This window comes from Plectropomus leopardus, chromosome 23 (genome assembly GCF_008729295.1).
Source record: "Plectropomus leopardus isolate mb chromosome 23, YSFRI_Pleo_2.0, whole genome shotgun sequence".
Classification (NCBI taxonomy): Eukaryota; Metazoa; Chordata; class Actinopteri; order Perciformes; family Serranidae; genus Plectropomus; species Plectropomus leopardus.
The window spans coordinates 7,564,647-7,581,497 of record NC_056485.1 but is presented as its reverse complement, the minus strand read 5'-3'; the positions used below and the strand labels follow the sequence as shown (position 1 = coordinate 7,581,497).

Sequence of the window (16,851 nt, the reverse complement as noted above, 5' to 3'; positions counted from 1 at the left end):
GTGATCTAAAATCTGCAGCTTTTCTGTCTTTTTAGAGATGAGTAATGTGAATCTGTCTCTCTTCTCTCATTTTCTGTAATTGCAGTATGCCTTATACTACAGGACAGAAAGCAGCAACACTGCTGACGTCCATTTATCATTACAGAGAAGAAAATAGACCCCAATGCACCTGCCCCACCCTTTTCTATTGCTCCCCTGTTCTCTCTCTCTTCCTGTTGTCACCCCCCAATGTCCATTTATTATCGCTAACTAGACACAAACCTCACACAACACCCCTCTTCTCCTTTTTCCCCCCTCTATCTTGTGTTTAATAGTTAATGACCCATCAGGAGATAACTAATGGGACTAAAGGGAGAGGAGAGGATGAGGAGGCAGTGCAGGAGCGAGGGAGGGCACAGATGGAGGAGAGGCTGACAGAAGGAGAGGGGTATAAGACCGAGAAAGAGCGCAGAAGATGGATGTAGAATAGACAAAGTATTTAAACTCTCCCTGCCGGGAACTTTTCGAAAGAAAATGAGAAACTTTTAAATTCCTCGAGTAAAATATGTCATTGCTTCTTTCATCTGTCAGAGGCTGCTACAGTACAGAAGCTATTTTTGATTCTGGGCCAAAGTTTCTAAAAGTGCTTCATCCAGAAATAAGTACTTCATCTGAGGGGGGAAGGAATTGTGTTTGCTAAGTTTTTTGCTGATGGACGTTTGTCGTTAGATCCCTGCTGAGTGGAGGGGAAAGGGATGATGGGAGAGAGAGAGAGAGAGAGAGAGAGAGAGAGAGGAGATTAAGTGGGTGACAAAGCATGTACTAATGGCACTTCTGCTTTACAACTTTTTCTTTTATGTGTCAAAAAAGCATACTGTAAAGTCAAGATACTTTGCCTTTCAATTCTGGCAAATGCCACATAGCTCTTGCTCTTAATATGGATTAAATAACATTAAAGAAGTGGTGGGGATTCTCTGGTACTTTGGATCAGCAGTAAAATAAGACCTGCATCCTTCTGTGTATCATCACCACTGCCTTACTGAGCGATACTGAGAGAGAAAAAGCATGAAAAAGGAAGAAGAAAGACGAGAGAGATCAATTGCCATTAACCTGAAATGGTTAACCCTTTTATACCTGGAGTAACATCATTTTCCTTGTGCTGCTTTCAGGTGACTTTCACAAGTATTTAAACCCTTGAACCCTGAGGAAATGGGTGCAGTTTCTTTCAAAAAGCATGTGGGAAAAGACAATGAGCAACTTACGTCCCAGGAATTGCAATAAATTAGTAGATTTAGAAAATTACCTTTAAAAAGCTAGGGAAAAATGTCTAGGGAAAAGAAGCTTGCGATAAAAAAAAACCCCCAACATATTTATAATGATCATAATGACATCTTTAAAATTATCATTTTTAAGCACTTTTCCAGGTCATTCCCTTATTGTTTTTCTTTTACTTTTATTTATTTATTTAATTTAATTAATATTGTTATTTTTTTGTGATTTTCTTGTATTTTTAACTAATTTCTTGCAAATTTTGGATAATTTCTTTTTTTTTGTTGATCATTGCCATCTTGCCATGTTTTTTGAAAGAAATGAAATCATTTGTTCAGCTTTCAAATGGTTAAAAAGAGACACAGAGTAAAAGCTGAGGTAGGGGACCTTACAGGGACAAGTACAGTCAAAGAAAGACAGGGAGGAGGACGGAGGGATGTGTTGCTTTTACGGTACTGGGAAGATAAGAGAAGCATCCTTGAGAGAACAACAGAGAGGGAAGAAAAACTGGGTGGAAGCAAATCAATCGCCATTCCTTCACATAATGTCTGTCTGGGGAATAGGAACGGAGAGAGGAGGAGACAGAGTGAGAGAGAGAGAGACAATGGAGAGAAAGAAATATGGAGGATGGTGTGGAGATGGAATGGAGGAAAGTGTAAATTACAGAAAGAGAAAGAGCAGGAGGAAGAGGGAGAGAGGACAGGGGAGATAAGAGGAGATAGGGGAGAGATGGATGGGTACGGTGGCTGAGAGATGATACTGGAAATGCTTGTAATTAGACCATGAAGTGTGTGTGAGAGAAAAGGAGGATAAATGAGTTTCTTGCTTGTCATAGTCACACAAATAACCCAAGACAGTCCATCTTGTGTATGTGTGTGTCACTGACAGAGGAGGATAGGTGAGAGCAGTTAACCTCGACGTGTGTGTTCAGCGAGTAGCTGAAGCGACGCTGCCTGCGTCTCTGCGCCAGGCTTATCTGACTCTGCGAGGAATGTGTTTACACTGCTAAATCCTCCCGCACATGTCTCTCTTTCTCAATCTTTTTTGAGTTCATTAAGTATGTGTTTACTGTAGGTATGTAAGGAAAAAAAAACAATCATGCGTTATCAGTACTCTCAGACAACACTATCAATCCACGCTTCTTGTTTGTAATATCCTTTCTTTCTTGCTCTGGTGTAACAAGAGATTAAGAAACTATTAAAGTATGAGCCAGACCAAGCGACCCGTCCCTCTGACCTACAAGCCTAATGTGCTCCTACAGCTCATTAGCATGTCCTACGTGTGTGTGTGTGTGTGTGTGTGTGTGTGTGTGTGTGTGTGTGAGAAGATAAAGTGTGACATACATGCTGAGGTAAGGATGCAGGGTGTGAGCTGGATCTCATTAAGAGGGTGTGTGTGTGTGTGTCTGCGGTACTGTATGTTTGTTGTAAATTCATAACTTGACTCACATTTTGAATATTTTAAAAGTGAATGAAGGGAATTTATTTCACGCAGAGTAGCACACCATAGCAGCTTTAATCGTGTCTTTTCATTTATATGCTCTTTAACCACAAAGCCACCACGCGGCCTCAAAGCCGCACCACTGCATCTGCTGCAACGGTTAAGACGGTTTAGATCTTAATGACAGGAGCGGAGTACCAGCTGCTGACTCATCACATCCCTGCAAACACACATCATTTAAAGGACAGCTGCTAATGCCTCGCCTGCTCACTTTTACATTAGCATCTCTCCTCTGTCTCCTCCTGTCTGATGATCTGAGAGCCTCTTCTGTCCAGATGACTCATTTAGATACCAGATGTTGAGTGATGTTGACACACACCGTTGACACTGTCTGTTTGATTTTTTTTTTTTTTACTGTAGTTGATGCCTTATGGCTCATTTATACTCCTTTTATGTAACAAAAAAACATTTCAAACATTGTTATGATGGCGTAAATACAGTCAGGAAAATGTAAGAAAGTTTTCTGAGAACAGCCTGCAACAAATGAGTCGTGGTGGAGGAGGTTGTAATAATGTACCTTTTAATGGAGGTAGTTTTGCAGACGGCGGTGCTCTATGAGGCCATTAAATACTGTATGTTGCAAGATTTGGACACACTATATTCACTATATTACCGACTCATTCCGTTTCTTATAGTAATATCTTATAGTCATATCTTGCTTGAACTACGCTACACTGCCTCCACAATCTCCGGTAATACCACGGTGTTTTGTCCATAAGCCTTTCAATAATGTGCACAAATATGGACAAAATGAACACAGTATGGACTGAGGGCTCCATCCATGTCTGTATACAAATCTAATGATGAGCATACGCGTACCCATAAATGGCCATAAAATGAGCCTTCTGTCTGTGTGTTCATTTGTCTGTATTTGTGCACTTACTTTGAAAAATACACTCTTAAGAGACGACAATAACATTTTAAAAACTGTGCAAGGTAGAGAATCTGTAATATAGAGAAAATAATTTTCCCTCCACATGTTGCGATGTATTTAATGGCCTCACAGACCAACAGCACTTCCACGTACAAAGCTGCCCCAGTTAAAAGGTACATTGTTATGACCTTCTCCAGCGAGAAACATTTGACTCCTCCCTTTAGTGCCATTTATTGGCTTCATATATGCTATCATAAAGGATGCAAGCAGTATGAGGGCAGCAACGTTTAAATCATTAAAAACGGATGAATCTACTTTCATACGTAAAGGGAGCGGTGTTGTGTGGTTGCTGAATCTGAAGAACATATTTGCGATTCACCTCCACACACACACACACAAATAACCCTAGAACACAATTTGATTAGATAAAAATGTAATGACTTCAATTTTGCGATAATTTCCCCAGAGACATTGTTTTTTTGTGTGTGTATGTGTGTATGTGTGTTAAATAAATGACTGATTAGTGTTTTGAGTGAAGGTTGGGTTATTTTCTGCCAGTGGAGTTGGGGCGGTAACTTTTAATTTGAAAATTGCCTGTGGGGATCAAAAAAACATAAATGTTTGATTTTTTAATGATCTTTTTGACATTAAAATTATATTCAAATTAATTGTACTTTTTTGAGAAGGTGACCGACAAAGAGAAATCCACCTGACTGGCTTTGGCTGTCTCTTAAAGACATCAGTTTATCTGTTTCTCAGGCCATTATTATAGTCTTGCATGGTCGCATGTATGAATCACTCAGGAGAGATAACTGCACTCCTTGCTTTCTGTAACAAACATTCTTCTCCCACTCAGTCTCTTCTCCTTATTGACCATTCCAGCGCTATTTCTTCTCCCGACCCTCATCTCCATCTGTCCCACCCTGGCCCTCGCCCAGTAATGCTCCCTTTCACTCTGCGCATTAAGAAGAGTGCATCGTTCTCATGACCATCGACCAGTGTAACATTAGCTTGTGTGGGGGAAATCAGTGATGCAGTGAGCTAATGCAGAGGAGGAAGCAGAGCATTACTCTGCAACCCTGTTTTCCCTCATTCATTTAGACATGCATGGATCAGCTTTACCAGATACACATAATGGACACTGCGCTGCGTGGAAGCTTTTAACCATCACAGTGTCTCGTTCCAGAAAGATTATTGTGGGAGAACTACTTTAAAGTTTGCTACATCACAGACTAAAAACATCAATAGTGCAAGAGCAAGAACGTATAGCATTTTATAGCATTTTAATTATAACATCTCATCCAATGAGGCCAGAGGTCAGATAGAAAACAAGTGACCTGGAAGCAAAATAAGCAAAGATGCCAGCCAATTTTCACCAACTTGGGTATCATGGGGTATCAAATGAAGAACTCTACTGGTATTAGTAGCACTTTAAGGGTACTTTAAAGATACGTAGTCCTACTCAAAGTACATAATACCAATTCATTACAACTTTTTTTGTAGGCTTAAACATCAGTTCTATCGGTCATGATAGCACTGTCCTCAGTGCGCTTCAGCTATTGTTATACTACTAAAAATAAGTCAGATCTCAGCAGTTCACTTGTTGCTTCCCAGCTGAAATAAACCAAAACATTTGAATTGAAACATATAAATGTAGCTTTTCCATCATGCTTTTCTTATGATTATGTCTTATAGAAGTTTTATCCTATTAGAAAATCTCCCTCAATCCACCAGGTAACTCTTACTAAGTAATCTAAATAAAGAAAACCTTACATAGCACTAATGTGTCACTTTCAATCGTAGGTGAGGTAATCCTGAACGCATCCCCCGACACAAACTTTTTAAACATAAAGGAAGCACTGATGAGCGTCTGTCTGTGGAATTTCCCTCTGACATCCACATTTCACTTAAAGAGCGACGCTGGCAGCACACACTCTGCCCTTGTCTGTCAGTGTGTCTGTATGAGCGTTAATGATGAATAGCTCATTGATGTAGCTTGAGACCGTGACAAATAGGACATTGATCATCTAGTCTGAAATGCAGGCGCTCGACACAACAGCGGTTGTGTGACCTAATTGCCTCGTAGTCACTTTTGACAAAGCGGTGAGGTCACAGAGACAATTAAAGCAGACGGACACTTGGAGAGAGGACAAGTGGACAACGGGGGGGTGACAACGGTTATCAGGCTGTCACAAGTGAGGACAAGGAACAAGAGACAAATACTCGAGGCCTAAAAAAAAGGGGAAATCCTTTTATGACAGCTCATTAGGTATCACATTCTTGGTGTTTTGATTCTGTAGATATACAAAGTGCAACTGGATGCAACATGAAATAAGTCTGGATAAAAGACGTCTCTCCGTCTCCCGCTTTAAATTTGTGCAGCTAATAAGATGTCTCCTGCATGCTGACACAAATCTGTCCCCTCTCCGAAAGAGTGATATAAAACTTGGTTATCAATGCAGATAAATGATGTCACGGTGAGCTCAATCAGCAGACAGACAAAGTGCAAAGTGTTGGCAAGAGATCGACTGCCTGGTATCAAGCAGAATCTGGAAATAGGAGAGGTGTAAGAGGAGGACACACAGACTCGGAGAGGAGGATGGCAGCTGGACGACTTCTTTGAAGCACTTGAAAAAGACGAGGAGGGAGGATGAGAGGAGCTCTGCAGACAGTATTCATGGAGGAGCATAAGAGAGGAGAGAAAACCAGGAAAGATGATTAAAAATTACAGATGTATACTTTTTTTTTAAGGAAGTATGCTTTTTAAGGACCCAACGATGACAACAGTTTATCACAGTTGGAAAAAGTCCACTTTCGCTCACACTTATAGTGACTCCCACACACTTTTGAAAGAAAAAAAAAAGGACGAAGAAGAGGAAAGATGATGTGACAGAGGAGGCCTATAAAAGAGGACGCAGAGAGGAGACGGGAGCAGGGTTGAGAGATTTGAGAGGTGATAGCAAATAACAAACCTCTCAGAAGAAGATGGGAGGAATGACCTTGTTTTCCCTAAGTGGCTTGAAAGCCAAGATGAGAGAGACACACTTTATCTGTGTACACTCAGATACAGATAAAGACGACAGGAAGAGAGACAGTCTCGCACAAGGAGCAGTGATTTTGTCCTGTCAAATTGATGGCAGGAGAAATAAAGTTAAGGTGAAAGGGAGGAAATGAGGTGGAAATACGATTTTAAAAACAAGCAAAAGAGTAAGAATAGAAGGAGAAATTGTGGCATTACAGAGGAGATGAGATGAAAATATTGTGCTAAGTTATATCTGAAAGGCAGAGACTTTGTCCGAAATTAACTTATGTCTCAAAGATGTATTAGTTTAGACTAATTTCGCTGCTTGTTAAGACATAAACTAACCTCCGGCAAATGAAACAGAAATTAGAAATGAAGAGTTTAATTGCTGTTTTGTGATGATAAGAAAGTCCTGGCAGGTTCGATTTTTTTTTTTGCCCCAAAAGCACAAAAGTGAATAACAAAGAAAAGCATATTTTTTGCAGCATGAGTGGTGTGGCTCTAAGAATTGCAATATCGTTTTTTTCAGTTGGTTGGTCAGCTGTTGCCTGGGTCAGGACCTTTGAATCCACTTCACCAATGAGTGCTGCAGGGCCATGGGCAGGACTAACGCCGTTTCAGGCAGTCGTCAAGCCTGTCAAGTAACAACAACAGAGTTGGGCATGATAGATGCTGCTATCAAAGCTTTTTTAAGTGGACACGTCTTCTCAATATACCCCACATCATAGTTTGTTTTACTTTACTCTTCTCCACTCTAAAAATACCACATTTCAGTGTGCTGGTGTACGCTTCACGCATTACAGGGAGGGCTGGGAAAGCTGTTTAAATGCAGTGTAATCTGTCAGCCAGCGGCAGTGACTATGTAACTGTCAGCTGACTAAACAAACATCAGTGTCGGCCAACAGGGCTAAAACCATCGCCAGCTGTCTTTGTTGCCTGCGTGGACAGTGATGTTCACAATATCTGAATCACATTCATCACTTTTCTGTTTCATCAGTCTCCTATGACTTGTCTGTGTTTGTTTGGCCCATGCTGTTGTGGTGACATAAAGGTGCCTTTGCTGCTGAAATTTAAAGGTGGATCTAGCGGATCCTCAGGCTCTGGTTAGTGTCAGATGGTGTGCAGGCTCTGCTTATTAACGTATGCAAGTGTGCTAAAGGTGCGGACCCTGAGTGGACTTACTATTTCGTTAGATTCAGGCGGATACGAGGGTCTTTAGTGATTGGTTAGGGAAAAGTGAATCCCCCACAGTGTAACGAGTTGACAGTTCAGTCTTATATCAGGCAAGGTGGGCCGTCCACTTTGGTCCAGACTGAAGAGTTGGGAAAGGAGATGAGGACAGAAGAGGGATGTGATTGACAGAGCATGTCAGACAGATACAGGTAGCCAGAGAATGGGGAAAAGAAAATGTAAAAACACTCTCTGGGTGTTTAATAGCTGTGGATCACTCTGAGGAGACATTTCCTTATTTTATTTCTATACTTCTTTCATCACTTATTCTCTTGCTCTTTCTTCAGCCAAACATCTGTTGTTCTGACGGAAACAGCAAGAGGGACGGTAACCGAAACCTGCAAACCCCAACCACATGAAAACCTCTAAGACTCCACCCTTAAATACATCAGCTAGTTGATCTTAACTGCTTTGTTTTCCTTAATGAATATGTTTGTCAGGCTCTACCGCAGATCTCCTTTGCTTTAATCTCTGTGAGATTTGGTTTTTTTGTGACCTTCTGATGAACTGGGCCGGAAATAGTCAAAGAGTAAAAGATCAAAAGATTTATATGAAGAGAGATTGACAGGCAGAGGATTTTGGGAGGGGTTAGATAGAGAATATTGTGTTTGCATGATGTGGAGCAACCAGTCATCTCTCAGTGTGAGACTAATAGGTTCCATATCCTGGTGTGAAGAGTGATGCCAGTCTCCATCTGCACCACCACCTGCTGCTCTGCTAACGTCACACAGAGGTGTGAACAGTCCGACCTTGGCACTATGTGTGTGTGTGTGTGTGTGTGTGTGTGTGTGTGGCAAGATGAAAAACATGCTCTCCTAAAACTCAAGCATCTGCGCTATCGATCAACCGTAACCAGATTTCCACGCAAATAAATCCTCATTCCTGCAACATTCTTGCAGCTGAATTTACGGCCAAATAATCTGTGCGGTGTGCTTCCTGTTTGTGCGCAGATTTTGCAGTAGCTGTGGTTGGGCGTGTGCACATATGTCAGCAGGTCTGGGTGGGGTTTCCTCCCGGGCACCTCTGTGCACTTTTACTCACCACACGCTAAAGTGATCGAGCTGACTGTGGTGGAAAATGAACTGAAAGAAATAAACAGAAAGAAAGAAAGAGAGAAAACGACCCCGAGTTGAATGACTGCAGGTGTGTGGTTGAAATCTTAGCTGAGTAGGAAAAGTCTGGTGGAAAGCTGTTTTCACGCAGAACCAATTACACAAAAATGAAGGAATGGTGTTTATTAACATCCCACAGGAGTTGAGTTTATACTGGAGTGTGCCGCGCAAGATTGATGTACTGAGCGAGTGACAAATACCATCAGTAATATCTTCTAGTCACTCCCAAACCTATGCAACTAATTAAAACTCTTTAGATTTACTGATGGTGGATACTGAAAAAAAGCAATATTTAGGTACTGTAAAAATGTAGAACCACTGCGATGAAATAAACCAGACAGTGGAGGAGGAGGGTAACAAAAAAACAAAAACTTTTTCAACATTGTATGATCAAGAGCAATAATTACAGTGAGTATAACCTGTTGCACCTGACTAGCGTTTTAAGACTTGAAACAATGCAAACCTTTCCTTTAAAGCAGTGGTTTGCAACCCACAGTTTGGAGCCAGATAATTAGGACATAATTTTGGAAATTATTATTATTATCTCTTTCTAGTGGGAACTTAAAAGAGATGATCAATACTCTCAACTATCAACATAATTTCAATCAACGGTCAGAAATTTAGCCTAGCTTAGCGTAAAGCCTGGAAACAAGGGGAAACAGCTAGCCTGGTTCTGTCTGACGGTGGCATAATCTGTTTACCATAGCCTCTAAAGTTCATTGATTAACATGTTATACTTAAATTGTTTAACACACAAATAAAATCCAAAGTGTGTCAACAGAATTTGGTATTTCACAGGGGTTATGTGTTGGACTATTACAAGTAATGTTTTCGGTAAGTTAGAGAGTAGGCGAAATTCTGTTTTAAAATGAGTTTTTGCATCCATGAGTCATTTTTAAGTCTGAGCAGATTATGGTTTTAGTCTCATTTGGGGTCAAGTTGCAGGGACACCGTCCTTCACTGTCTAGATTACCAGCTAATACAGACACAGTCGCAAGCATTTCCTCTGCTAAAGCATTTTTGAAAAAGTTCCCGTGTGTTTGCTCTGTCGGTTTTAACTCCCTGTAGACTGAAGAGGATCCGAGAGGAGAGGTTGCCTCTGGGGGTCGATGAAGTTTCACATTATCATTGTAATGTAATACAAGCAATAAGGCTCGTCTTGAACCCCCAGGATGAAGACTTGTCTTACCCTTTCATAAATCTTGGCTGTGGGCCAGTGGATTATAATCCTCCTCTCGGGGGACACAAATTTTCAGAGTCATTATTCTTGCGACTCAAAATGGATTTATGGGATGTGTGCTGATCCGAGTGCAACTGTGTGGGGTGTGGAAATGGCTTAAGTGTTCCACAGGAGGCAAATAAGGAGAAGGCAAACACTTCTGAACAAAAGAAAACTGCGTTATGCACTCAGGGTGGCAGTCAGAAATATGAAGAAGCACAGTACCGCAGGCAATGTAACAGTTAATATGATTACACAATACACAACACCCACTCTTGGCGACATATATTCAATTGCGACCTTATGTGTAGTCTGGAAACAGGCTCCTTTATCTTTTTGACATTAACACGCTAATCTAAGAAGTTTGGAATATAATTTAATTTTATGCGTTAAGTGAATGTTTCTAAGATTTATATTAAATTGAGTTTGATCTATGCAGACTCACTTTAGGCAGAGGAACACAATGAATCTAGGTTAATACATCATAAATCTATGGTATTACAGGAGAGATAAAGTGAGTACAAGATAAAAGCAGAGAGGAAATGGGATATGTCGCTGAAAGTCTGCAAAGTACGAGGGAGGAGAGACAGTTGGAGACAAAAACATAGCAGAGAATTTCTGTTTTGTTCTAGTCCTAAAAAGATACATAGGGAAAGAGGAAAAGGGGAGGCGGAGGAGGAGAAAGTAATTAAGTAGCTGGAGAGAGAAGAGAAGGAAGGAGAAAAAAAATCCTCTCATCTCTCTGTTACGCTTTGATGGAGCACGGCAGATCCTGTGGAGCACAGAGCGATTCAAAGTAAAGTGAAAATTATATGGGGAAATTACACTGGTCAGGACCACACACACACACACACACACACGCACGCACACACACACACACACACACGCACACACACACACACACACACACACACACACACACCTACACACACACACGGATTTAAGGAAAGGTGCAGCAAAGAGGGACACTCAGGAGTCACTCATTTACAGATATATTTGTACTCAAGCACACAATTGGTCAAAAATACTGCACACTAAATTACATAAACACGCGTTCTCTTTCACTACTACAAATGCTCTCTCTATTCTTTCAGTCTTAACCACAACAACTGTCATCTGTCCCTTGTAAAAGCTACTTATCTCTCGTACAAACTGGACAGACAGACAGGAAAAGAAAAGACAAATCTAGAGGGTAAAACACAGAGCTGTGGGCAGTTTGCAAAGAGAGAGAGAGAGAGAACGAGAAGAAAAGAAAGAGAGAGAGATAGCAAGGAGAGGGAGAGGATTAGCAAAGATATAATGGGCTATAATCCTTTTCTATTGAGAGACGGATCCAAGAATCGCTGATGGGGTGTCACTTTGAAAGAGCTATTTGTCCAAGATATGAGTCTGCTTTTAGACTTCCTCTGCCTTCAGTTCGAATGTCTCAGGCAAAACACAAAGTAGCACTCGAGATTAGCTCTTTCTTTTTGCAGTAATTTGGTTTCGTGAACAAATGTTTTAATTTTAAACGTAATTTTAAACACACACTCGGTATTTGTGCTTTTTAAATACAGATTCACAGTCATTTTGAGCAACGGTAATATCCTCCAATTTTTTCCCCCTCGTCATCAGTCACCCTCCCACACTATTGATTTAAGAACGGCAGAAAATTGTGCCGCAGCTTCTCAAGGTAAAACCATTCCTACATGTGTGATTTTCGTCAAATCATATTAATAGGTGTTACTCTGGTTATCATATAAAAATGCGACATTCATTTGAATCACAGATAACACTGCTGGCATTACAGTCTCTCCATAAATCTGAGCAAATCCTATATGAATCATGAATAATAATTATTTATTCATTTCCATGAAACTTGTTATAGGATTCCCATTTTATTCAGAATCCCTTAGCTTTAATAGCACCCCTGGAAAATACATCATTCTTTTGATTTTCTAGAGGCTTTAGAGAGGAAAATTCCTCTTTTTTGCCTCTTCTTACATTGTAGGCTGCTGGTTTATAATTGTCAGTGGTTCCAGACTGGCTGCAGTGTGTGTGTTTATGGCAACCCGAATGGTTTTGGTAATCCATGGTCTCCAGTTGTGGAATGATTTAACTGTACATCTGGGTATGGTTGTTTCTGTTGCTTTACAAATGAAACCCACCACAGACTCAGTGAGTTGACTGATGTCTTTGATGACGTCAGCGGTGGTGTCCTTAACATGCTCCAGCCTCTGATTGGTTCCATCTCTCCCATCACTTGGGGGCATGTGTTGCAGTTTGTTTACATATCTTGGTCTCAGGAAGATGGTTGCATGGTTGCTCCTCCCAAACAGTGCAGCTCTGCAGCTGCCTTTACACAGTGTTAGGGTTATTCAACGTTTTGGAAAGAATACCTCTGTAATGATGTTGTAGTATACACATTGTAATAGAAACTGTATTTCAGATGCAGCAGCTATATTTAAAGTGAAAACATCTAGTTATGTAGCAGAGGGGGATGTAGCTCAGTGGTAGAGCGCATGCTTTGCATGTATGAGGTCCTGGGACCAATCCCCAGCATCTCCAGCTTTATCCATGATGCCGAGCGTCTTTAGCAATTGTGGCTGAGGAAAATAATAATTTGTGCTAAAAATGCACAATAAGTTGGGTCCAGTATATTCACATATTGACTATAGCAACTCTGTGAACCTCCAGGAGGAGCACGCTGTCTGAGGAAGCCTGGCTCTGTTTGTGTTGGTATGTGTATGAGGAAATGATATTTACCTCAGAGCTCAGAGGTAAACGAGAGAAGCAATAAAGGAGGTTATTGATGTGAGACAGACGGGTGGATGGATGGAGGACAGATCAATGACGGGATAATACACAGCCTCCAAAGGCAATCTCCAAAAAAACCCCTCTGTGCTGTTTGAATAGAATAACGGCTGTCACTTGAAACCTGGATTTGGGGATTAAATATACGTGGATGGAATGACTGTGTTGTCACTTTGAGAAGCATTTGCAAACTCGGCATTTGAATGAAATAAAAGCTTTGACAAAGCTGAGAAGTGATATGAAACAGACTAAAACTGTTTGAATGAATATTTGTCAAAATACGATGATGAGGAACCAGATTTAGGCAGCTGTTTGGAAGGGATTTAGTGGGAGTTTTTAGAAGCATGCATCACAAGGATTTTCATATTGCTGCACCTTAACGTAAGGCAAGAGACAAAGGGGTTAAAAATACACAAATACACAAACACAGTTATTTGCATACAGATTTAAATATTATGTAGAAAGGCATTGAAAATCGACAAATATAGACAGTGGTGAGAATCTGAGTCTCAGCACATATCTGTTGTTGTTTACTTGATTCACATTTGAGCCTTAGAACTCTTTTTCTTCTCTAGAAACACACCACACTGATGCGGCTGAGCAGTGAACACAGGCAGGTGTCCAAAAGAGGCACATCTGGCCAATTGCCGCAGAAGTGTGTATGGCGGTCGGATTAGTGTTTTGAAAAAATAGAGTATGTAACTAGCTTAGATAGCATGTTTATTGGTTACCATTTGCTCTTTTTATAACTTTATGTCCTGCAGAATTTTGCATAAGTTAAATTGCGCAGAGGTCAGGATGCATAAAGCCTTCGTAATAATAATGGGATGCTGGCACAACTGACTTTTCTCTCAATTATTTGAGATCTGTATGAATGATCAGAATTTTTGGTAAACTTTGTTTTTACACTGAGAGCCATGTGCTGATCTGTTAATGACAGCACTAAGGGGATGTAGCTCAGTGGTAGAGCGCATGCTTCGCATGTATGAGGTCCTGGGTTCAATCCCCAGCATCTCCACTTCTTCTCATCATTGCTGAAAAACAACACTTGTGTCCTGGACAAACCAGGATTTAAAATGTCTCTGAAAAGGGTTCCCAGGAGACAGCTGAACTTTAACATGCAACAGTCACCCTGTCAATCTTGACAGCACTGACAATGAAGGGGCAGAGTGCCTCAGAATCCAAAACTAAAGAAGCTTATTAGCACTGTCTATCCATTCAAACTCTGTCAGTTTAACAACTATTTCATAAAAGTGCAATTTTTTTTGTGGACAGCTGTGAGACAGGCGGCCTTGGTACAGATTCGTCTTGCGTGGACTTATTGTCTCTGTGTGACAGAGCTGAGCTAAGGTTTCGACCATGAGTGAGCTCATTAGCTTAGATGGCTGTTTTTGACCCTTTGATATTTTTTCATAAAAAGAAGTGGTTTGCCATGGAGAACAAAATGCCAGGGGAAAGTAAGAGATAATAAACAGAAGTTATTGTGACTGAACTAACGGTTAGCTCACCAGCTGAAATAGCTCCACACCACCCCCTCTGGGATTGTGCTATAGGGCCACTACCAAGTCCCTTATTGGCACAGCCTTTCCATTTTCACACAGAACCAAGCAATGGCCACATCATCCAATGTGTGATTTTAGACAGCATGCCGGCATCGCAGAAGCAAAACAGGCGCGACAGGCATCATGTTTAGCTCAACAGCATCTGCCTCTAGTGAGACATGCAGCGCTTTCTGAACAATAACGATGTCATAACGTGGCAATAACAATAATTTACCGTCCGTGTTACAGGGTGGATGATCTCATCCTCTGCTCAGAGAGTACGGAGTTCCTGACCTAACTATTTTTCCACTTTGTGGACATTTATGGCCGCTGTTCTTCTTTGATTTAGCTGCTTTCTGCTACTTGCTGCTTTTTAAATCTCCAGTGGAGGGTCGCATACATACCATGTCATCAAAACGTCATATTTGTCTTGCCATGGTCCTATCCTGCCAACTGTCCTGTACCTTACATACAGAACAGAGGCAGTATAACTATATTCCTGGTTTGAACAGAGGGGCTACTGTCACCAAGCTTCTAGCGTCCATCTCTTTTGTGTCGATGACCAATGCCACTCTGGGTGTGATCACTGTATTAAGATATCTCCATTTATCTCAATTAGATAAAAAAAACATGCAACGCGCACACATGGCTTTTGACCTGATGTGACCCGGCTGAATAGAAGAAAACAGTTACAGGTAACCCTGAGGAGCTTTTGACCTCTCGCAGCCAGATGGAGCCCTGTATTTATGCAGGGTCCCCTGTTTTCTTTGTGTTGTGCATGTGCGTGCAGGTCAGTGATCTTATACACTGATGCCAATAGTTAATACTATTCCACTGATCAATGGGTGGTGGTAATGCACCAAGAACCATAGAAATTCACCAAAAGAGGCAGTTTCCAAAAAGACTGCAGGCCAGAAAACATGGATGTCAACAATACCACATTTAAAATGTTCAAAAAATCTTCTTTGAAATGTTTTCATTGGAAGAAAAAAGCATTAAACATGTTTGTTTGACTTCAAGGATACACACAATGTGCTCAGTTATTTGCTGATGCCATTTTCATTTAACTTAAATCTACATCATGCTGATATGGCATCAGAGATGGGAAAAAAAGATATTTTGAAGAAGTCTCTGTAGAGAAATGTTGAGGAACAGGAGTGTTACCTCAGCAGAAGATAGACATCTCTGAATCATTGCCTGAGACAGTTACGACTATCATTAATAAAATACCAAATGATGACATTTTCTGCGGAGAGATGGTGTCACATTCCATTACAGGAGTTCAAAAGTGATGCGAAGGCGTTAGAGTTTTTTCAGGCCTAAGGCAGCCCAGTTTTATATCAAGATGTTTCAGATATGGAGAGAAATGCACTCGATAACGAAACTGCATTGTGCTTTGTCAGGTATGGAGATTTTTCAGACAGGAGTCTCTCAGTGGAAATGTCTATTTCTGATGGTAGAACAATTTTCCTTGGAGTGAAATCATTCATATGCAGACTGTGGTTCACTGATATTCACACCATTTATAGACTCAGAGATCTGCTGTTTTCAACAAGGCTGCATTCATTCAGATCAGCCGGTTTCTGCTTCGCAGCTGATTCAGTGCAGTTCTGAGATACTGTAAAGAAGTCATTGTGTGACAGATATTATGTTAACTGTACGTGCAGACACCATAGAAGAATTTTTCATATGCATTCAGCACTACTACGGTACTATAAAAGTTGGAAACATAAGGAATTTTAAGAGCAGTAACATTAGTTACTGAGCTAAAATAGACAGTTGATTATTTCACCATCACTACACTTGAAAAGACACAAATGGCACGGAAACTGAACTAACCACATATGGCTAACATAAACAAAACTATACGTATATATTTTACACAGTGTATATCCTTACTTGGGATACATGCCTGTGAAGACGCAAATACACAGAAACAGACACATGTCCTTCCCTCTTACACTGCTGCTTATCTCAAATGGATTTTTTATCTCTTGACAGTGAAAATGATGATTTATGAAAAAGTGATAACAGCCACTCCATAAGTCAAACTGATAAGGATGTCAGTGTTTTTAAACATAGTACATGCACTTTTGTGCCTCTGCAAATAAATCAATCTGAAACCAAACACCTACGTACATCCAGCACAACTTGCTACTTTCTGTTTCATTTAGCTGACTTAGTAAATGCCACCCATTTTGTCTTTTATTCTACTTTTCTCACCTTTTAGCATGTGATGCAAAATGCAACACCTTTTTTAGGCAGCTAGAGTCCTTCCAATTTTGCTATTATCTTTAAAAAAAACAGCTGTA

At 40.6% G+C, this 16,851-nt stretch overlaps 1 protein-coding gene and 2 non-coding genes across 3 annotated transcripts in view; 2 read left to right on the top strand and 1 right to left on the bottom strand.

Moving 5' to 3' along the window:
- Positions 1-16,851, bottom strand: part of LOC121962311 (meiosis 1 associated protein) — a 37,776-nt gene that overhangs the window by 8,686 nt on the left and 12,239 nt on the right. The window lies entirely within an intron of this gene.
- Positions 12,681-12,752, top strand: trnaa-ugc. The gene has a single exon. It is a non-coding gene; the product is annotated as a tRNA-Ala (tRNA).
- On the top strand, positions 13,945-14,016 carry trnaa-cgc. The gene has a single exon. It is a non-coding gene; the product is annotated as a tRNA-Ala (tRNA).